The 24578-nt window shown below is 38.2% G+C and overlaps 1 protein-coding gene across 2 annotated transcripts in view; it reads right to left on the bottom strand.

Moving 5' to 3' along the window:
* HS3ST4 (heparan sulfate-glucosamine 3-sulfotransferase 4) overlaps positions 1 to 22745 on the bottom strand; it is a gene marked incomplete at its 5' end in the record, with an annotated part of 575045 nt that extends 552300 nt beyond the window's left edge. The window contains one exon of one of the 2 annotated variants that reach the window (XM_082431088.1): positions 22664 to 22745. The remainder of the gene's footprint in view (positions 1 to 22663) is intronic. The other variant, XM_082431089.1, reaches the window with a different exon arrangement.
* Between the last annotated feature and the right edge of the window lie 1833 nt (positions 22746 to 24578).

Raw genomic sequence — 24578 nt, 5'->3', positions numbered from 1 at the left:
TTCTGGGGCTCTAATGTACAACATACTGACTGTAGTCGATAATACTGTATTATACACTTGAACACTGCTAAAAGAGTAAATCTTAATATTCTCACCACAAAAAAAGAAATGGGAATTATATGATGAGATGGAGGTGTTAGCTAAGACTATGGTGGTAATCATTTTGCAATGTATACGTATATCAAATCAACACATTGTATACCTTAAACTTACACAATATTATATGTCAATTATATGTGAATAAACTTGGGGGGAAAAGTGAAAATCTAATTATTAATTAATTAATGTTCCATATCTTTGAAAGAAAAAAAGGGAAGAAATAGCAAATAACATTACTTTTAAAAAACCAAGAAGTTGGGGCTTCCCTGGTGGCGCAGTGGTTGAGAATCCGCCTGCCAATGCAGGGGACACGGGTTCGAGCCCTGGTCTGGGAGGATCCCACATGCCGCGGAGCAACTGGGCCCGTGAGCCACAACTACTGAGCCTGAGCGTCTGGAGCCTCTGCTCCGCAACAAGAGAGGCCGCGATAGTGAGAGGCCCGCGCACCACGATGAAGAGTGGCCCCCGCTTGCCGCAACTAGAGAAAGCCCTCGCACAGAAACGAAGACCCAACACAGCCAAAAATAAACATAATAAATAAATAATAAATAAAAATTTAAAAAAAAAAAAAAAAAAAAAGAAAAAAAATCAAGAAGTTATGAGGGGACACAAATGGTTATAAAATATATATTAAAAAGTGTCTCCTAGAAATGCTGGAAATGAAAAATATTTTTAAATTTAACATTTTTAAATCAGTAGATTATATAAACTCTAGACTGGATATAATCAGCAAGAATTGGTGAATTGAAAATACTACTGAGAGTGCAGTAAAATGCAGAGAAATAGAAATATTTTTTCATTAAACAATAATTAAGAAACAGAGAGAATAAATTGATAGTCTCCAAAATACATCTAATAGAAAAATTTTAAGTATAGGATAAAGTGAGTGGCAGAGTAGAAATATTTAAAAAGACAATGGCTGAGAATTTTCCAGATTTGCTGAAAGACGCACCCAATCCAGGTAAAATAAATGAAAATGAATGCACATCCAGACGCATACTAGTGAAATTTAAGGACATCAAGAAAAAATGGTCTTTAAGTTACCAGGAAGGAAATAGATTACCGACAAAGGAATGACAATTACATTGTCAGCAGACCTCTCATCCACAACCATTAATGCCAGAAGGCAATCTTCACAGTGCTGAGGAGAAATAACCATAACCTATAATATCCTACCTTGCTAAATGTAAAGGAAAACTAAAGGCATTTTCAAATATACAATGATTAAAATAATATACTACCTGTAGACCCTTCTGGACACTCACAGAAAGAATTATCAAAAGACGTAATTCAGGAAGAAAGAGATAATTTTTGCACTGGGTGAGGCAGTCAGTAAACAAACATTTATTGAGCATCTATTATACATAGAACTGTGGGTTTGACCCTGTAGGTACATGATCCCTGACCTACAGAGTTTATAGTCTTGCTCTAAAGGACTAAGTTGAAGAGTATCTCAGGCAGAAGGAATACAGGGTAGAAAGGTATATGGGCCTGAAAGCACATGGGGTGTTACAAGGATAAGCAATCAGGAGTTGAGGTCAAATGGCTCATGGCTGAAAGAGCTGAAACTGAAAAGACTGATTGAGTCCAGGATGTTCTTATAGCAATGGGGATCCACTATGGGCTTTTTTTTTTTTTTTAAAGTTTGGCTCTCTTTTTTATTTATTTATTTATTTATTTATTTATTTGTTTGTTTGTTTATTTATGGCTGTGTTGGGTCTTAGTTTCTGTGCGAGGGCTTTCTCCAGCTGTGGCAAGCGGGGTCCACTCTTCATCGCGGTGCGCGGGCCTCTCACTATCGCGGCCTCTCTTGTTGCGGAGCACAGGCTCCAGACGCGCAGGCTCAGTAATTGCGGCTCACGGGCCCAGCTGCTCCGCGGCATGTGGGATCCTCCCAGACCAGGGCTCGAACCTGTGTCCCCTGCATTGGCAGGCAGATTCTCAACCACTGCGCCACCAGGGAAGCCCACTATGGGCTTTTAAGAGTGATTAAGTCCAGGTAATTTAGTTTGGTATCAACATGATAGCTTGGGTTGTTAAAAATGGGAATATAGAATGTGTGAATCCCCAAACCTTCCTTCCAGGGAGAATAAAGTTAAAACTTTCAGTGGAGACATTGAAAGGATATCAGCCCTTTTCTGCATATCATTTAATGCATCTGAATTTTTTCAGTTCTAGTTATTGACCATCTTTATATTTTGATGCTGTGGGTCACAAAGGAAGAGAGTGAAAACAGGATAAATCCCAAATGAAACCAAAACAAACTAAAATAAAAGGGTAAACCTCTGACCTTTAGTCAGTTTTGCTTTCTGAAGAAAGGTGTGCACATGAATTTGTTTCCCTAGCTACCATGCAGAAAAATAGAAGACGCAGCATTTGGTAATTTTATGGCTATTGGAATAATAAAGTGTCATGGAAAGTTATTGCAGTATAAGACAGTATCCTCCTTCATGCACGGACTCTAGGGAGCAGGAAAAGATGGGGAAGACATCATATGCAGAAATAGTTCATGTGTTTATAGGTCATTTTAGAAAAGTTCTGTGTGACTAGGCAAGATGCTAGTCAGCAGCGGCTGTACTGTACGCTATGCTCTCAGGAATTAGCCCACAAGGCAGCTCCTCTGAAGGTAAATACAATGTAATGAATCTGATACTGGAGCTACTTCATCCAAAAGCACATAAAACTGGCCAATTTGATTTTGTGCCGGAGCAAAAACCATGGCAATACATACACTGTAGCAAACACACCAATACAGCCATGAATGCACCTTTTCAGGAATACACAGGAGCTTTCAAAAGAGGACACGAAGGACTAAGGAGCGTTTGATATTGTAAACGGTAGGGGAATGGGAATGCTTCGCTTTTGTCTAGGGAAACTAATGGGCTCTACATCCTGAAAAGTATAAATTCAGTCACTGTAGTTGAATGGAAGAAATTTAAGGGAAGTATTTTTTTATGAAGCTAAAAGTTGTCTTTACAGGTAATCTAATCCAATCTTTGGAATCTAAGCACATCCTAATTATGTTCACAGAAAAGGGGGTGGATATGTCAACCACTGCGATGGCCTTCTCCAGATTCCATCTGGCAATAGGAAGTCTTCCCTTGTATTCCCAGGGGTCTTGAGTAGATTACTCAACCCTCCACCTATCTTAGACAATACCACAGGGAAACTTTATCAGATGAAAGCCTGTCATTAAAAAAAAAAAATGTCAACCATGCCTACCCTTTTTGTAATCTATCTCACCATTGGGTAAGTCTTCCTAACATTTTAACATGTTGACATTGCTAATATTCTCTACCATCCACTGGTTTTTATGCTCCAAAGGCCCCTATTGCCTTTGGATTCAAACAAAACCCCTTAGAATAACAAATATGCCTCCTCTGATCTTTCCCCTACATGCATCCTTCCCCAGCTTACTCTCTGGACTCATTTAACTGCACCATGAGCATTCGGTGTATGAGCCATGCCAAACCATTCATGCTCTTCAGGACATGCCACTCTTCCTTGTCATCTGTTTCAGATGGTCCCTGAGCTAGCTCAAGGAATAAGGGAGTGTGAACTGGATTACTCAGTGCTTCCTAACCCAGTCCCACAAACAGATAAATTAAGTGTTCATTACTTCCAGGCTCTTGAAACCAAGGGTGGTCAAAGAACAAAGTTGGAGTTGCACCCATCCACCATCCCTTATCTAAATGCCGAAGGTGTGCTCCACTGGGATGGTGATAGCTGACAGTAGAAAAGATGTTTGTTACTGATTCCTCTTGGACCATGTCTTCACTATGGCTGGGCCACTGACTTTAGCAGCTTTTTCAAGAGGAAGACCAAAATGTCAGGTCTAGAGTTGAAGCAATAACTGAACAAGAATAACGTGCACTGAAGTTAAATTAGTAAATTAAAGAAACACACACACATACATACATAATAACTATGACCAGGTTTCTGCCTTCCACCATCTTTTTACTCTACACCTGTTATCCATCATTGGTGCAAATGCTCCAAGTTTGATATATCAGAATATAAATTCACCTCCTAACTGTCTTGTTAACTCTTAAGTCAAACACATTAGAACTAGGAGCCTATTTATTATTGAGTCAACCATTTTATCTTGATTAATGAAAACAATTTTGGAATAAGAAAACAAAGAACTGCGGTGGGGTGGGGATTAAAAAAAAAAAAAGAAAACAAAGAAAGAAGCTGATGGTATTGAGTGCAAGGTTTTGACTTGCCTATATATATCTCCCCTCTTTTTTGGATTTCCTTCCCACACTTCACTATATGGCATTACAGCTCACATATATTTCTTCTTCTAGCCAGTTAATTACACTTAAAAATAAATATGCATCTGTTAAAGAGCTAACAGTGAACTCCCTCTAAATATTAATGATTGGGTTTAAAATACTATACTCATTGTAGAGCAAGACTTACGAAGTATAAGACATGTTTTTCTGAAATTTGGCCTCCACCCAACTTTAAACCCTATCTGCCTTGAAAGATCTTCCACATTTCTTCCATAAACCTTAACTATGCTTCAAGGCCAGGCTTCAACATCCTTTCTGAATCCTTTCTTCAACCCTCCAGGTGGTGCTGTAATATGGGGTAGGAATGGTCAGCTCCAAAAGAGAGAAGTATTTTATCACTGATGTTATTTAGAATTGCCACCATACAGTGAAAATAGAAAGCAGATTGATTTCATGTTGGTTTTATTATTGCTTTTGCATTTTCTATAGTTGCCTATACCCAGGGCAAACTTCTTCCCACTCCTTCTCCCCACATTGGTATGCCACTCTTTCCAAATGGAAGCGATATCTACCTTCTTTTTTTATGCCTGCTTTCTTTTATACCACTTGCATGTAACATCAAATTTTGTCTTGTGTGGAGAAGTGTGTCCATATTTCATCATAAGTCATTTGAGATCAGGGACTACATCTTTTCCATTCCCCACAGTGCTCAGCAGAGTGTCTGAAACAAAGAAGGTCAGCAGTTCACACTGGTTTAATCAATAAGTCATGAGTGTTACCATATGATCCAGCAATCCCACTCCTGGACATATATCCAGAAAAGATGAAAACTCTAATTTGAAAAGATACATGTACCCCAATGTTCATTGCAGCACTATTTACAATAGCCAAGACATGGAAGCAACCTAAGTGTCCATCAACAGATGAATGGATGGTGGTATGTGTGTATATATATATATATATATATATATGTGTGTGTGTGTGTGTGTATATATATATATATATATATATACACATAATGCAATATTACTCAGCCATAAAAAAGAATGAAATATTGCCATTTGTAGGAACATGGATGCATGTAGAGTTTATCACACTGAGTGAAGTAAGTCAGACAGAGAAAGACAAATATTATATGATATCACTTATGTGATAAGTAGAATCTAAAAAAACAGTACAAATGAACTTATTTACAAAACAGAAACAGACTCACAGACATAGAAAACAAACTTACGGTTACCAAAGTGGAAATGGTGGGAAGGGATAAATTAGGAGAATGGGATTAACAGATATACCACCAAATATAAAATAGATAAACAACAGGGTATATCGTATAGCACAGGGATCTATATTCAATATCTTGTAATAACCTATAATGGAAAAGAATCTGAAAAATATACAAATATATAATAATCAGTTATATATATATACATATATATATATATGTATATATATATAACTGAATCACTTTGCATGAAACTAACACAATATTGTAAATCAACTACAGTTCAATTAAAAAAAATCATGAGTGAATATAGGTAGGAAAGCTGAGATTCAGAGAGGTTAAGCAACTTACCCAAAGTCACAGAGAGTTATCAATGGAATTGATTGGAATCCATGACTGTCCGATTTAAGTAAAGCCATCAATCATGCAGAAATTGCTCATTCATACTGCTAAACTAAACTCACAGAAAGCTGACCACTTATTTCACTTCAGCAATAACAGGTCATGTAAGAGTATCTGAGGTCAAGAGTATATACTTTTCTCTAAACAAATGTGAAATATCCAGAGGTTAAGAAAATTTCCTAGTTTTGATTATTTTTTGAGTGTGCTAGGGCTTTTTATCTTTTGAGGAAGAATATAAAGATGAAAAAGCATTCACAGGTTTTTTTTCAGCCTAATTGAAATATTCTCTACATCAAATATGTTCAATGTAGTAGAAACTACAGATGTTATTGCTTTAATTTTATAACCCAATTATTCTTTTATTTCTAGTTGTCTTCAGGATAAATTAACTCTTATCAGCTATTCAAATAGGTAATTATCATAAAGCTAAATACCATACAAGCTCATAATCCATGTCAATTTATAGACTAAACTGGAGTAAAATCATGCTCTGGAGTTACAGGAAAGGAATTCCAGATTTTTATTACTTCTCAACATTTTATCCCAGAATACCCAAATGAAATTTAACAAGGAGATGATTTCTTTTTGTGAAGAAAAGGATCTAGAATTGTTTGTTTGTTTGTTTCATTGTAGCAAAATGAATGCTAAACTTGAGGCAAAAGATAATGCATTTGGATACAAGATCTATAAGGTCAAGTCATGTGGCCTTCAAGAACAAAACTGTATTCATCTGCATCCCCTCAGGGCAGGGCCATGGTTAAGGGGATGAAAGTGAGACACTCACATCAGTGCAAAATTTAAAGGTGTCCCCCAGAACTCAGTAATCAAGACAAATATTATTTTAATGCAATATTTTTTAAAAAATCAAAATTAGTGCAAAAATCCACAATGAACAAATATCGAATCTTTCAACAAAGATAGGATTAATACTCAGAGAGGTCTTTATTAGTCAGAATAGGCTTATTTATGTTGCAGCTTTTTTTTTTTAAAGCATAATTCCCAGATCTCAGAGGCTAATGAAAAAAAATGTTGAGTTATTGTTTCTATTACAAATCTGGTGAAGGTCCACATGGGCTCTTCTGCCCACAGTTACACAGGGACTCATGCCAGGCAGGCAGTCTCTATAATCGCTGCAACAGAAAAAGAGAGATCTGGAGGGTCACTATATGAGTCAGCTTAGGTTCGGTAATGCTGCAGTCACAAGTGGCCATGAAATCTCAATGGCTTCCAGCAACAAAGGTTGAGTTCTGGCTCACAACATGTCCTTCATGAATCAGCTGCTGCACATATTTTTCACTCCAGGTCCAAGGCTGAGGAAGCAACACTTATCTAGGACATACCACTCTCATGGCAGAGGGAAGAGATAGAAGGGAAGAATTCTAAGGTGATTATAAAACTCCTGCTCACAATGGCACACCTCACTTCTGCTCAAATTTCATGGCCAAGGAAAGTTATATGGTCTATCAGGTATCAATAGTGTGGAGAAGTATAATCCTCTCCCAGAGGAAGAAATAGAAAATATTGTGAATATAATGCTATGTTCCACAGTCCACCATTCTTTTCATGTATATTCACCTGTCTTCCTTCTACATATACACACACTCCTTAAAGGAGTCTACCTGAAAGTCCCATTCAATCATGGCATTAGGCACAAAGCGCAAGAGCTCTACATCTTGATCCCTAAAATTATGAACTAAAAAGAAAAGTTTTTTGCTCTACATACTATCATGAGAAAGGGTAGAATAACATCATTAATTATCTATTGCAGGCTTCCCTGGTGGCACAGTGGTTGAGAATCTGCCTGCCAATGCAGGGGACACGGGTTTGAGCCCTGGTCTGGGAGGATCTCACATGCCGCGGAGCAACTAGGCCCGTGAGCCACAACTACTGAGCCTGCACGTCTGGAGCCTGTGCTCCGCAACAAGAGAGGCCGCAATAGTGAGAGGCCCGCGCACCGCGATGAAGAGTGGCCCCCGCTTGCCGCAACTAGAGAAAACCCTCGCACAGAAACGAAGACCCAACACAGCCAAAAATAAATAAATAAATTTAAATTTAAAAAAAAATTATCTATTGCTGCATTATACATCAGAGACAAATAATAAAAGTCCCTGTTATACCCTGAATCCCAAATTCAAATAATTATGAGCATAATAAATTTGTTTTTGTTTTATTCCTATAAGTTTTGAAGTGGTTTGTAATATAACAATAAATGATCAGATCATAAGTTGGTACTTAGAATGGGGTGTTGTCATAAAAAAAAAAAAAAAACACTAAGATATGTGACACTGTCTTTTGGACTGAGTTGTAGACAAGAACTCAAAGAGCCTCAAGGAGTCTTAGTGAACTTGACTCCTTGAAGTCAAGTAAAGAACTTGTTATTAGAGACTGGAGTGAAGAGGATATATATCCTTCTTAATGGTGAAAAGTTTGTCAACACTGTTGCCTGAGGTAATGTGGAAAACAGATTCCCAGGAAGAATGTTGAAGCTGCCAGCTGATTTTGTTTACCTAGATATAAAAAACTATAAATGGAAAGAGATAAACTCTTTAGTTTTCAATTTCAATAATAATTTAGAGGTAATATAAGGGAGTCAGAACCTGTAGGTTCAACAAAACTATTTCTCATTCCCAGTCTCTCAAGGCAGCAAAAAAGATCTCAATACAGGAAATGGCCTCAAGGTAAAGATCATCTCAAGCATGAGACCAAGATCTTTTGTTAAAACTAAAGAAAGATTTATGGGCATGACTTGCAGACTCTCAACTAGACAAAAAGGCTTCTAAACATCTTTAAGGTGTTGTTTCACAGCACTCTGACTCTAACATGAAGTCAGAGAGAGCCTGTCATGAAGAGATCTGTGAGTATTGTTTTTGTCTAATGGAGTGAAGCCTAGTACTATTTATAGGAAACTCACATAATATTTAAGATAATTAAATTTGTGGAAGTACTGGCAACTTATAAAAGGGATGGAAATAGCATAAAATTATGGGTCTCCAACTTTCTACAGGAAGAAGGCTGAGAAGGGTACTCAGCTGCATACCTGATTGATTTCCTATGGAATGGAATGTTCTTAGACTGTATAACCAAGGGCCATGGAAAATCATTACTGGGCAGTAAAACTGGGGCCCAAATCAAGGAACCAACAACATGTTCCTGGCTGTATTTCAGAATTGTTTTAGACTAACAACTGCTGTGTGCACCCTATTTGCCCCTTTTTAGTGTCTGTTGTGTCTTTCTACTGCATGTTAGGTGTATTTAGGAGATAATAACTTAGTTTTTTAATTCAAAATTCTTCAGGTCAAGAGGAACCATACTCAAGAGACCAAACCCAAAGAGCCTCATCTATACCAGGACCTGATTTAGATGATAATATCCTGGAATTTGAATCAATGCCATGAAGGGGTGAGACTTGGATAGTCTTAGAAGAGAATGGGTGTGTTTTTCCTGTGAGAGGAATGCATTTGTGGCCAGAGAGAGGATTATGACAGATGAAAGATAACCACAAATTCTTTGACACCCACCCACATCCATTTCCTCTTCTTTTGAATATGAGCTTGCCTGTGAATTCTTTGATCACCAGAATATAGAAGTGACACTGTACTATATGTAATAAATTTATGGATTCAGCTAAGGAGATTCCCAGGAAGAATGTTGAAACTGCCTGTTGGTTTTGTTTAGCTACATATAATAAAGTGCAAATGGAAAGAAATGAGCTTAAAAATGTACTCTTTAGTTTTCGATTTCAATAACAATTTGGAGGGAATATAAGGGAGCCAGGACCCACAGGTTCAAAAACAAAACTATTTCTCATTCTCAGACTCTCAAGGCAGCAGAAAGATATCAATACAAGAAATGGCCTCCGGGTGAAGACCATCTCAAGGATGAAACTGAGATCCTAGGCAGAGCCTAGTTCAGAGCCTAAACTTTAAGAGGACCTGCAGTTTCTGCCTTGGTCTCTTGGAATTATGGTTCAGTTATGCTTTAGAAGGAAAAGATGCCAATATCTCAGTGATTTGTTCCTTACTCCTATTTCAAGTTCACTGTGAGTTGAATGCAATTCTGGCCCACATCTTCTTCATTATAGGTCACAGGATGAATAAAGTGCCTCTATCTGGACCATAACAATTTCATGGCAGAGGGAAACAATAAAATGGAGTAACCATATGTTGGCTCTTTTTTTTTTTTTTTTTTTCATATGTTGGCTCTTGCAGCTTCTCCTTGGACATGCTACATCTCACATCTGCTCACAGCCTGTTGACAAAAAGCAATCACATGGCTCAAACCAAACTGCAAGGAAGCTTGGAAATGTGAAGGAGTTCACAAATATTTGGTAAATGTCTTTGTCACAGAGGGAATATTATCAAATTATAGAAATCCCTCTTGCTCTGAGGGCTACTTAAATGGTCAGTAGTGTTTTGTGTCTCAAGTCAGAAGATTCAATACAAGTCAACACCAAACTTCCTGTCTTACTGAAGCATGGGATCCCAGTAGGATATTAATCTAATTCTGAAAAATTTTTAAAAATATGGCCAGAGCTGCACTCTGAAAATTGTAGAGTAGTTCAAACTGCTTAAGCGAGTATCTTCCATGGAAATCTTGCAGAAAAAAATTAAATGACTGTGCTCAAATCAAAATCTTTCCTGGAAGTCCCCCAGGAGTGTTTTTTGAAAAACCACTCCGGCAACATCTGGGATTGAATTTTAGAATTTTCAGGTTGGAAGCAGGGAGACTAGTTAGGAGGCTGTTACAGTAAACATAGGCCAAAAATAATGAGTTCTTGGCCAATGTAAGGAAGTTGGAGGTGGAACAGGGGATACATCCAAAGATATTATAGAGATAGAATAAAAGAATTTCAGGGACAAATGGTTGTGGGTGGGAAATCCAAATAGTCAGAAACTAGGGTGGATCAAATATTTGAAAAATAAAAAATTAAAGTCCCGAAGTAAAATATGGATGAAAATTATTGCCTTTCATTTCATAAACAGGAAATCCAGGAAAAAATTAAAAGTTGAGAAATTTGACTACAGAAGCTTTAAAAATGCCTGCACTCTTCCGATACATGTACATACAAGATCAAAAATCAAAGGAAAACAAAGTATAAAGTGGGAAAAAAATGTTGCAATTCAGATAATAGAGAGTGCATGTTCTAATATGTAAAGACTGCTTACAAATCAATGATAAAATATAAACTCCCAAATCAAAAATGGCCAAAAGGCATGAAGAGGCAACTCAGAAAATAAGAAATACAAATCACTGATAAATATGTGATGTTCATTTTCACTGGTGATCAAACAAATTCAAAGTTTAAAATGTAACACGAACTTTTCCACCAGATTGCAAACATTGAAATTATTTACAAAATCTAGTGGTGGTAATAATTTTGGAGACAAAACATCTCACAATCACTCTTAAAGAAAGTGCAAACTAATATAATTTTTTTGGAGGGAAGTATGACAATATGTAAATAATTTTGAATGAAAATATCTTTTGACCATCAATGTAACTTAAAGACTCTAAGGGGAGAAGATAATTGTGCAAGTATTTTTTAAAAGTATGTTCAAGGATGTTCACTGAGGGAATGAACGTATTGGAAAACTTAATATCCATTAGTAAAAAGAACTTGTTAAATAAATCGTGGTATGTTTATCAAAGTAAAATACAGCCCTTGTAGATTTACATTTATTGACCTGGAAAGTTGGCTAAATTATATAGTTTAATAAAACACAAAGCTACAGCATTGTATTGTGTGATCATAAATTACAAAATTATATGTTTACAATCAAACCAGCTTATTCAAATAGGAGAGTATTCCATAAGGGTGTTAGGGAATCCCACAGCCTCTAAGAACAGAATTGCAACCAGAGTCAGCAACACATATTGTTATAACTCTCTCTCTCAGTCTCTCTACTATCCTTCTCTGTGTCAACTGAAAAAAAAAAAGAAAAAAAAGTGAGAGTTGTAAGTTGAGTTTTATTTGGAGCAAAATGAGGACTGTAGCCCAGGAGACAGTATTTCAGATATCTCTGAGAAACTGCTCCGAAGAGGTAGCACACATTTTTGCAGAAGACTGCTGCTAGTCTCGTAAAGGTTACTACTAGTCACGAGGAGCAGATGTCACCATTAATGATTTTAGTGCTTATATAGACATGAGGAGATGCAAGAATTGGGCTCATAAGATGTTCTCCAGATAATATTTATCTGAAGACCTGTTCTGCCAGTTTTTCCCAGAGCATAGAGTGCCTCATCCCTGATCTCCACCCTGAACTCCTTTCAGGGAGATGTTGAAGGTCAGCAGCTGCAGGAGCTCATGATTTAATCCTTGTAGAGGTAGATGGCAAGTGACAATTTTTAGTTGGCATCTATATATAGGTGTTGTTCTTAAGTCACAGTCTACCCTCCCCTTTCAGTTTCCACCTCATATGGTAGAAACGGGTCACCAATATCATATCCTAAATGTGCATTTCTTTTTTTTTTCTAAATAAATTTATTTATTTATTTATTTATGGTTGCGTTGGGTCTTCATTGCTGCACGTGGGCTTTCTCTAGTTTTGGCAAGTGGGGTCTACTCTTCGTTGCGGTGAGCGGGCTTCTCATTTTCGTGGCTTCTCTTGTTGGGGCACACAGGCCCTAGAGCACAGGCTCAGTAGTTGTGGCTCATGGGCTTAGTTGCTCCGTGGCATGTGGGATCTTCCCGGACCAGGGCTCGAACCCATGTCCCCTGCATTGGCAGGCGGGTTCTTAACCACTGCGCCACCAGGGAAGCCCTAAATGTGCATTTCTTTAATTCAACCAAGCAGCCAAACTAGACTGGAATAGTCTGCTCTCAACTCCAAGTCCTCATGGATCTACTCTGATTGACTCAATCCAGGAAACACTGGTTTAAGCAACTGTTAACTGGATAACAATGTCATATTTCATAAAACCGTTCTCCCTGTGGTAACCAAGAGTGACACTGAGGTGGTGTTGCCTCCTTCACCCAACCTGGGTTACAGTCTAATAAGTGGGTTTTGGAGGTAAAATAAAAACCGTCCATCTTTCCTGGGCTTCTCCCTAACATCCCCCAATCTAGCACAATCAGTACTACTACCACTTTTCTAATGTTCACATTATATTTATAATATAGTAAAGAATCTATTACCTACCATTCAGCAAGGTATATTTGATCTTAATTTGCTTCAGAAAAGATTTTCCTATAAGAAACTCACTACTGGGCCAACTAACTGTGGACAAGTGTTGAGTTTTTCTAACTGAATACAAAATAACTGTTCCTCTGGTAATCATGGTTGGAGGAGCTGCCTCCAAAATTGAAAACAACTCCAAAACATCAAGGAAGAGAGAATTGTTTAGACACAATTTTGAATCTACTTCAGAGAGAAAGAGAGATTGGGATGAGAAAGGATGGCCATCTAATATTAACCTTAGTTTTATCTTGGGGTAATTTTATCCAATCAACTTTGTACTATTCTGCATTGCTTTAATGTTTCAATAATTACGTGTCAATTTTAAAATCATAAAAATAATTTCATAATGATAAAAATGATAAAATTTCCAGAGGATTGGGATTGGGCTAAGAGAACTAAAAGGAAATACCCGGGGTGGGGGTGGGGGGCTGGGGAGGAGGAAAGAGTCAATTAAGAAAGCTAAGAAAAGATATTCAATAAAGAAGTAGTCAGTTTCAAATGCTATCGAGAGTTCAACTGAAAAAAAGAATAAATAGTATCCCATTACATTTAGCAATTAGGAATTCTTTGGTGACCTTGGAAAGTCTTAGTTCAGTGACTGGGGAAGGGGTCAAAATATGGCAGCTGAGGAGTTATTGAGAAGAGAGGAAGGCAAGATAACAAATTTGAGCAGTGGATGACTGTTAAGTAGTATACATAGTTAGGCGCTGCCTCTGGGTGAAGGGTGTGAAGAAGATAATAGGCCCTAGATGGTCCTTGACCAATGGAATGAGCACTTGGAGTTTGGGTCTATAAATCAGACCTCAATTTGTAGAAAAGATATAAATTTGGGGAATTAAGATGATATTCCTGAGGAGAGTAAATTTCAGTTTAAGTGCAGCTGAACAGAGTCCACGAGTAATTTTCTCCTTCAAGTAACATACTTAGAAAAAGGAAGAGTCCCAAGGAAGCCAATGTCTGCCCCTCTCCACTGAGTTCCAGACTCACACAGGACAAATACATTGGATGTCTACAGGTATTTCGCAACAAACGTATCAAAATGAACTCATTATCTTAAGAAAGTACTCACCTTCTTGCATTCTGATCTTGGATTAATAGCATCACCATCCACCTAATTTTCAAAGTTAGAAATTTCATGGTAATCTTCAATTTCTTCCACACCTAGATGGCCACCAAATGTCCTTGATTTCAATTCCTAAATTGCTATCAAATTTTGTCTTATTTTCTGCCCTCTGCCATCTCTGGATATTAGTTCTGGGTCTCATCTTTTCTTATGTGAACAGTAAAATGTTTTCACAGTTTGTCTGCAATGTTGACCTTTTCATTTCAGTGTGTGTACCCAGAGTCATTCTTACAAAAACTTAAGATCACTTAAGATCCGTTAATTTCTACTCATCACCATTTGAACTACTTTACAAACATTATCACCACTCTTTCTTACGTACCTTATACTCTAACGCCATGCAACTACCTTAGTAAGGTTGTGGCTGGGTCCTAGGATATAAGAGCCTATCCTGGAATTCTTTCACCTTCTCTTTACCTGGAAAACTACTTATCATTAAATGGAGAGTAAGAATGTCATTTATTCTGTGAAGCTTTGAGCTTCTCAGGGGAAAACATGGTGTCTTTTTTTATTTTTGCATCACTCATGACTTGCATTGTACCTGGAAACCAGTAAGAGAGAAAAAATTGAATGTTTTTGCTCCACTCTGAGCCCTTGAAGCACAGTCAAAACAGCAACCACTGAATAAGCTTCAGCCAGCTCATTTAAAAAGTCACGATGGGGCTTCCCTGGTGGCGCAGTGGTTGAGGGTCCGCCTGCCAATGCAAGGGACACGGGTTCGAGCCCTGGGCTGGGAAGATCCCACATGCCGCGGAGCAGCTGGGCCCGTGAGCCACAATTACTGAGTCCGCGCGTCTGGAGCGTGTGCTCCGCAACAAGAGAGGCCGCGACAGTGAGAGGCCCGCGCACCGCGATGAAGAGTGGCCCCCGCTTGCTGCAACTAGAGAAAGCCCTCGCACAGAAACAAAGACCCAACACAGCCAAAAAATAAACTAATTAATTTTTAAAAAAAATATAACTTTAAAAAAAAAAAAAAAAGTCACTAACAGGAGATAATGTTTCTCTTAACTCCTAACCCCTTTCCTTTTAAAACCATTTGATCATTAAGTTAGGTATCACTTAAATAAGAGGGTATTTTCCAGGCACTCCACCAGGGACGGAACACAAGGACAAACAATATACATTTCTTGCTCTAGAGGAACTTAGAATCTAGTGTGATTCTCAACTGTTTGCACTTACTCTCATTTCTTTGCCTCTGAACTCCTTGCTAAATATAGCAACTTACTAACAAATGCCTCACCTTCTATTTTGGACATTAATCTACAGGATGGCTTTTGGCTTCTCTACCTCCTCTGGTTTTGGAATATTCTATAATCTCTAAGAAGAACTTTCTATTTTAATCCTGGGACACTATGGGAACACAAATGCAGCTCTAACCCTTGACTGGTGTCGAGGAGGGAGAAAAATGGTTTCTCCCTCACCATCTTAGGTTCTCTGGCTGGGACCATATAAATTAGACTGGCGAAAGGCAGAGCAACAAGAGAAAAACAGAGGTTTACTAGCAGGCTCATTGCTGGGAGCAGCCAGTGATGAATAACACCAAAGTGTGGCTGGAATTTGGGCTTATATGCATACTGTCTTCAGCTAAACAAGGAAAAGGGGTTTGGGGCTTCTGAGAGGAAGAGGACAGAGATGAGAAGGTGAGCAGGGAAAGCATGGTAAACAAGGCTTGTTTGCTAAGGTTTGTCATGCAGATTTAAGTTGGTGCCTTCTCCAGGGATAAGTTGTTAAGAATCCTCCTCTTCCTGGTAGGAGAATGGGAGCCATGGAGCCAGCTCTACAAATGGGAATTTCCTTTATAAATGTAAATTTCCTTTGCAAAAGGAACACTTGTGATCTGTTTTTAGAGCTTTTCTTATATCTGCTGGCTCTCAATGGCCTTTTGCTCAAAATAATCCATATGCCAAAGAGGCATATTTTGAGGTGGCTTATTCTGGTACCCTTTATTGGTATCCCAATTTTACCAAACCTGACCCCTTTGAAAAGATTTTGAAAAAATGAAAAGAATGTTTCAGTCCCAATCTCTCCTATGAGTTTACTTATTACTCTTGACCCACAGTACTATTTGTATGGTTTTCTCCCCTTGTGTTGGGGCCAATAAGAATGCAATACTGGGGGTCTTACATCCAGACAATACATTTTCAAGCTGTCCTTTCAGGCTTGCAAGTGAAAGAGAGATAGAGGACTGAAAAGAGAGGGATGAGCAGCCAGAGGGAGCTGGCAGTTTCAAGAAGGTCACTGAGTTTGTTCAGGCTGCCAAGTTCCTGGGATTGTTCCCAAACTCCCGCAGTGCTGCTTCAATTTGGCTACAGACTCTACGCCATAGACTAGGATCTCTGGCTCATTCGATGGAACCAAGCCAGATTCCTCTGGGGTTTCAGATGCTCTATGGGTGTTAATTGGGCAACTCAAGAAGTCGCATTCTTGATTTCAGCCTCCTCATTGATATTTTATGGTCAGAAATAAAAGCTGGAAATAGTTTATTATTCTTTGAATATATTATTCAATCTGTGTGAGTTCATTTGAGGCACCTTTATTTTTATTTTTTTTAACATCTTTATTGGAGTATAATTGCTTTACAATGGTGTGTTAGTTTCTGCTGTATAACAAAGCGAATCAGCTATATGTATACATATATCCCCATATCTCCTCCCTCTTGCATGTCCCTCCCACCATCCCTATCCCACACCTCTAGGTGGACACAAGGCACCGAGCTGATCTCTCTATGCTATGCGGCTGCTTCCCACTAGCTATCTATTTTACATTTGGTAGTGTATATATGTCCATGCCACTCTCTCACTTCGTCCCAGCTTACCCTTCCCCCTCCCAGTGTCCTCAAGTCCATTCGCGACGTCTGCGTCTTTAATCCTGCCCTGCTCATAGGTTCTTCAGAACCTTTTTTTTTTTTTTTAGATTACATATATATGTGCTAGCATACGGTATTTGTTTTTCCCTTTCTGACTTACTTCACTCTGATGGACTCTCTAGGTCCATCCACCTCACTACAAGTAACTCAATTTTGTTTCTTTTTATGGCTGAGTAATATTCCATTGTATATATGTGCAACATCTTCTTTATCCATTCATCTGTCGACGGACACTTAGGTTGCTTCCATGTCCTGGCTATTGTAAATAGAGCTGCAATGAACATTTTGGTACATGACTCTTTTTGAATTATGGTTTTCTCAGGGTAGATGGCCAGCAGTGGGATTGCTGGGTCATATGGTAGTTCTATTTTTAGTTTTTTAAGGAACCTCCATACTGTTCTCCATAGTGGCTGTATCAATTTACATTCCCACCAACAGTGCAAGAGGGTTCTCTTTTCTTCACACCCTCTCCAGCATTTATTGTTGTAGATTTTTTGATGATGGCCATTCTGACCACTGTGAGGTGATACCTCATTGTAGTTTTGATTTGCATTTCTCTAATGATTAGTGATGTTGAGCATCCCTTCATGTGTTTGTTGGCAATCTGTATATCTTCTCTGGCGAAATGTCTATTTAGGTCTTCTGCCCATTTTTGGATTGAGTTGTTTGATTTTTTGTTATTGAGCTGCATGAGCTGCTTGTATATTTTGGAGATTAATCCTTTGTTGCTTCATTTGCAAATATTTTCTCCCATTCTGAGGGTTGTCTTTTCGTATTCTTTATGGTTTCCTTTGCTGTGCAAAAGCTTTTAAGTTTCATTACGTCCCATTTGTTTATTTTTGTTTTTATTTCCATTTCTCTAGGAGGTGGGTCAAAAAGGATCTTGCTGTGATTTATGTCATACAGTGTCTGCCTATGTTTTCCTCTAAGAGTTTTACAGTGTCTGCCCTTACATTTGGGTCTTTAATCCATTTTAAGTTTATTTTTGTGTATGGTGTGAGGGGGGTGTTCTAATTTCATTCTTTTACATGTAGCTGTCCAGTTTTCCCAGCACCACTTATTGAAGAGGCTGTCTTTTCTCCATTGTATATTCTTGTCTCCTTTATCAAAGATAAGGTGACCCTATCTGCATGGGTTTATCTCTGGGCTTTCTATCCTGTTCCATTGATCTATATTTCTGTTTTTGTGCCAGTACCATACTGTCTTGATTACTGTAGCTTTGCAGTAGAGCCTGAAGTCAGGGATCCTGATTCCTCCAGCTCCATTTTTCTTTCTCAAGATTGCTTTGGCTATTTGGGGTCTTTTGTGTTTCCATACAAATTGTGAAATTTTTTCTTCTAGTTCTGTGAAAACTGCCACTGGTAATTTGATAGGGATTGCATTGAATCTGTAGATTGCTTTGGGTAGTAGAGTCATTTTCAGAATGTTGATTCTTCCAATCCAAGAACATGGTATATCTCTCCATCTGTTTGTATCATCCTTAATTTCTTTCATCAGTGTCTTATAGTTTTCTGCATACAGGTCTTTTGTCTCCTTAGGTAGGTTTATTCCTAGGTATTTTATTCTGTTTGTTGCAATGGTAAATGGGAGTGTTTCCTTAATCTCTCTTTCTGATCTTTCCTTGTTAATGTATAGGATGCAAGAGATTTCTGTGCATTAATTTTGTATCCTGCTACTTTACCAAATTCATTGATTAGCTCTAGTACTCTCCTGGTAGCATCTTTAGGATTCTCTATGTATAGTATCATGTCATCTGCAAACAGTGACAGTCTTACTTCTCTTCCGATTTGGATTCCTTTTATTTCTTTTTTTTCTCTGATTGCTGTGGCTAATACTTCCAAAACTATGTTGAATAAGAGTGGGGAGAGTGGGCAACCTTGTCTTGTTCCTGATCTTAGTGGAAATGGTTTCAGTTTTTCACCATTGAGAACGATGTTGGCTGTGGGTCTGTCATATATGGCCTTTATTATGTTGAGGTAAGTTCCCTCTATGCCTACTTTCTGGAGGGTTTTTATCCTAAATGGGTGTTGAATTTTGTTGAAAGCTTTTTCTGCATCTATTGTGATGATCATATGGTTTTTATTCTTCAGTTTGTTGATGTGGTGTATCACACTTTCTGATTTGCAGATATTGAAAAATCCTTGCATCCCTGGGATAAATTCCACTTGATCATAGTGTATGATCCTTTTAATGTATTGTCAGATTCAGTTTGCTAGTATTTTGTTGAGGATTTTTGTGTCTATGTTCAAAAACCTGTACTCCAAAAACTGTAAAATGCTGATGAAAGAAATCAAAGATAACACAAACAGATGGAAAGATATACCACGGTCTTGGAATGCAAGAATCAATATTGTCAAAATGACTACACTACCTGAGGAAATCTACAGATTCAATGAAATCCCTATCAAAATACCAATGGCATTTTTCACTGAACTAGGACAAAAATTTTTTTAATTTGTATGGCGACACAAAAGACCCCAAATAGCCAAAGCAATCTTAAGAAAGAAAAACAGAGCTGGAGGAATCAGGCTTCTTGACTTCAGACAATACTACAAAGCTATAGTCATCAAAACAGCAAACTACTGGCACAAAAACAGAAATATAGATCAATGGAAGAGGATAGAAAGCCCAGAAATAAACTCACAAACCTATGGTCAACTAATCTATGAAAAAGGGGGCAAGAATATACAATGGAGAAAAAACAGTCTCTTCAATAAGTGGTGCTGGGAAATCAGGACAGCCACATGTTAAAAAAAAAAAAAAAAATTAAATTAGCATGCTCTCTAACACCATACACAAAAATGGATTAAAGACCTAAATGTAAGACTGGATACTGTAAAACTCTTACAGGAAAACATAGGTAGAACACTCTCTGACATAAATCTCCACAATATCTTTTTTGAGACATCTCCTAGAGTAATGAAAATAAAAACAAAAATAAACAAATGGAACCTAATTAAACTCAAAAGCTTTTGCACAGCAAAGGAAACCATAAACTAAAGTAAAATACAACACACAGAATGGGAGAAAATATTTGCAAACGATGCTACTGACAAGGGATTAACCTCCAGAATTTACAAACATTTTATTTATAAGCAGTTCAATATATATATATTAAAAAAAAAACCTATCAAAAAATGGGCAGAAGACTTAAATAGACATTTCTCTAAAGAAAACATACAGATGGCTAAGAGGCACATGAAGAGATGCTCAATATCTTTAATTATTAGAGAAATGCAAATCAAAATTACAATGAGATATCACCTCACATCAGTCAGAATGGCCATCATTAAAAAGTCTACACATAACAAATGCTGGAGAGGGTGTGGAGAAAAGGGAACCCTCCTACACTGTTGGTGGGAATGTAAATTGGTACAGTCACTATGGAGAACAGTATGAAGGTTCCTTAAAAAACTATATACAGAGCTACCACATGATCCAGAAATCCCACTCCTGGGCATATATCTGGAGAAAACCTTTGTTCAAAAGAATACATGCACCCCAATGTTCATTGCAGTGCTGTTTACAATACTGCAGCCATAGAAGCAACATAAATATCCATTGACAGATGAATGGATAAAGAAGATGTGGTGCATATATGCAATGGAATATTACTCAGCCATTAAAAAGAATGAAATTATGCCATTTGCAGCAACATGGATGGTCCTGGAGATGATCATACTAAGTGAAGTAAGTCAGACAGAGAAAGACAAATATCATATGATATTGCTTATATGTGGAATCTAAAAAAAGTGATAAAAATGAATTTATTTACGAAACAGAAACAGACTTACAGACTTAGAGAATGGACTTATAGTTATCAGCAGGGAAGTGTCGAGGGAAGGGAAAAATTGGGAGGTTGGAATTGACATATACACCCTGCTATATTTAAAACAGGTAACCAACAGAGATCTACTGTATAACACAGGGAACTCTGCTCATTATTCTGTAATAACCTAAATGGGAAAAGAATTTGAAAAAGAAACATGTATGTATATAACTGAATCACTTTGCTGAAACTAACACCTAAAACTAACACAACATTGTTAATCAACTATACTCCAATATAAAATAATTTTTTTAAAAAAAGACCTTTAAAGCCTAGATAAGATAGAAAGAAATTTACAGATCAATGTAGAGTAGATCTAGAAATATATAATCCAGGGTTCCCTGATCTGTATCAATTGGTTCATGTGTCATTAGGAACTTCATATGCAAAAATTTACACAGGAAGGAAATAATGATGATGACCTACAAAACCCAGATTTGTTTGATTCTTTATTTTGTGCATGAGCATTTCATTGTTCCAGCACTGCTTATTGAAAAGACTAGTCATTCGCTATTGAATTGTTTTTGGCTTTTGTTAAAAAAATCAGTTGATTAGAAAACTATTTTCCATAGATAACTAATAAGAACCTGCTGTATAGCACAGGGAACTCTACTTCACTTTGCTGTACAGTAGAAACGAACATAACATTCTAAAATAAATATACCCCAATTAAAAAAAGAAACTACTTTCCAAAACCATAGTACTTTATCATGTAGTACTGTGGTTGTTAGTTTACATCTCTGATCCTGCCTTGAATTCAGGACAGGGAAAACTGCCTAGATCACTACTATAACCCTCACAGCATCTTGAAGTAGATGTTTAATAAATATGAATGCTAAAGAAGGGGCAGCCAAAAGAGCTAAACGCTTGAATGTTGAAAGTCTTTTTTTTTACTATTTAAATTTGTTTTCTCCCTCTCTCTCTCTCTCTTTCTCTCTCTCACTGAATTTCACAGCCTGGAAGGCATCCAGGCATCCATAATTCCTCCTTCTTCTTTGCCCCAATTCTCCATCACCATCCTTGCTGACATTGCCTCCAAATGCTTCTTGCGTCCATCACTTTCTTCCCATCTTTGGTATCTCTGCCCTAAATCATTATACGACAGCTTCATAATGCCACCTTCCTCTTTAGCTGCCAGTGTGATCATAGCCAAAACAGAAAATAAATTATATCATGTTCTTGCTTGATATTCTATGATGGCTCCTTATCACCAACAGGGCAAAGTCCAAGGACAGGTATGGCCCATTAGTGGACACTGTCAGGGCTCAGCCCAGATCCCCTTGAATCCCTTCTGCTCTTTCTAAGTACCTATCCCTCACACCAGCTTCTACATGCTTTGCTTCTAAGGGCCACACCGTAGAATCTCTCTGGAGGACTGCCCGGCATGAATGGAGCCTTTGTGCCCACTGGTTCAGAGAGTCAGAAGTGTTAGGGCAGCCTATCTACTGACTGAAACAAGAGTAGGGAAACCCAGCTCTCTTGCCTCAAGTAAAGACAAACTTTGAGATGTAACTTACACTCCAGAGCTCCTCTGCAGGATCAAGTTAAGGCTAGGACTTTGCCTGATATCACACTCCTGCTTGGTTTACTACTTATCTATTGTGCATAACAAATCCTCCCCCCCACCAAATTAATGGCTTAAAACAACGAATATTTATTATCTCATACAGTATCTGAGGGTCAGGAATCTGGGGGCAGCCTACCTGGCTGCAGTCAGGCAGTCAGCTGGTGCTCAGCTGTCCGATGAAGGTGGAGAGTGTGCTTCCAAGATCACTCACATGGCTGTTGGCAGGAGGCCTCAGCTCCTTGCCAGATGGGCCTCTCTGTAGGGCTGCTTACATGACACGGCAGTTATCTCTCCCAAAGCTAATGACCCAGCAGAAGGAGGGAGCTGGTAAGTAGACAAGAGGGCACCCAAAACAGAACCTAATCTCAGAAGGGTCACGCCGTCACTCTGCCAGAAGCTACTGGTCACACAAATCAGTCTTGATACAATGTAGGAGGGACTGCAAAAAAAGGGTACCAGGTAGTGGGGATCACTGGAGACCATCTTAGACACGGGCTACCACAGCTGGCTTCTTCTCCTTCTCCATCCTGCTCCTCCCATTCTCTCATCAGATTTTCCTAGCATTCCTTCTTAATGAATCACTTCCACCTAAATCCTGGTCTCAGGTGCTGCTTCGGTGGAGCCCAGCCTAAGACATCCTGCAAAGTCATCCATGATATCGTCCTTGTCTCCTTCTCCAACTTCACCTCTTGCCAACAAATGCTGTGTCCTAAATGCAGCAGCAACATTAGAATGATGCTTGAAATTATCTGTACATGGCACGTGATCTTTCTATGCCCTTCCTCAGAGTCTTAGTCATCTTTTCATCGCTGTCACTTGCTACCATTAGATATTTGTTGAATGAATGAATGAGTGCATACATCTTAAAGTACTCTCTGTCCTTCATTGGCTATTGCAGGATAGGTAGAGGAAAGGATATGAGGCTTTGTTCTGTCACTTCGGGCAAGTTGGTTAATTTCACCATACCCTCCAAACTCTGGGAAACGGAAATAAGAAAATCCATTCAACAAATATTTATTAAAAGTTTATTGTGTGCCTGTACTTTCCTGAGCAGTGGAGAGATAACAGTGAAACAAAGAGACTAAAAGTTACCTTCAGAGGTTTACATTCTAGAGGAGGAAATAGTAACAGCTAAAAAGAATTGGGGGTTACCATGTCCCAGGCACTGTCATATGGATATAGATACAGATAGATAGATGATAGATAGATAGATAGATAGATATCTGTATCTATATATCTCACTTCATTTAATTCTTACACAACACTTAAAGAATCTAACTTTCTTGAATTCTGATACATTAGGTAATTCTCATTATTATTTTCATTTTGTGTATAAGAAGAATAATACACAGAGAGTAAATAGTAGACCTGGAGTTCAATCCCAGGTAGTAGTACTAAAGAAAAAATTATGTAAGACACACTAAAAACTGTAAGGCAGACTTTTTTCAGGGGACTACTGCAATGAGGGTTTGTAGAGGGGAGAGAGATGGGGCTCAATTCTGAATACAACAAAGATAAGTAGATTTATAGCCAAGGATCAGGGCGGGAGTCAGTGGATGAAAAATTATTTTAAAAAAACTTAAAGGCTAGGGAAATTTTGGCTAAACTGACTTCATAGGATTTTTGCTGAAAAGGCAAAAATGATAAGATAAGATATGAAGAGTGGGGGATGAGGCATTTGATAAGATATCAAGGGTGGGGGATTTTTTCACTAAATTGACCCAGCAGGATTCTTGCTAAAACTGGGCTAAATGGGCCCAGGACAGAGCCCAAGGGCAAGGTCCAATCAGAAAGAGGAATCAGAAATAGCTTGACATGAGTTAGGTCAAAGGGAAAGTCTTTCAGAAGCATTCCAGAACCCATTATTCTTGTCTACTCTGCTCAGTGAGTGGAAGTGAAACTGAGCGGTACCCTGTGGGGCTCCTGGGCACGGGAGCCTTTCTGTTTAGCTTCCATGACCTTCCCTGAGTTCCAAAGGGCAGGTTCAAACAGTTGCTAATCAGAGGAGGGAGGAGCAGCCAAGAAACAATAGTGCAGCCTTGGGGCAGTGT

The sequence above is a fragment of the Balaenoptera physalus genome, assembly GCF_965194825.1.
Source record: "Balaenoptera physalus genome assembly, chromosome: 16".
Taxonomy (NCBI): Eukaryota; Metazoa; Chordata; class Mammalia; order Artiodactyla; family Balaenopteridae; genus Balaenoptera; species Balaenoptera physalus.
This window is presented reverse-complemented; position numbering and strand designations above follow the sequence as displayed.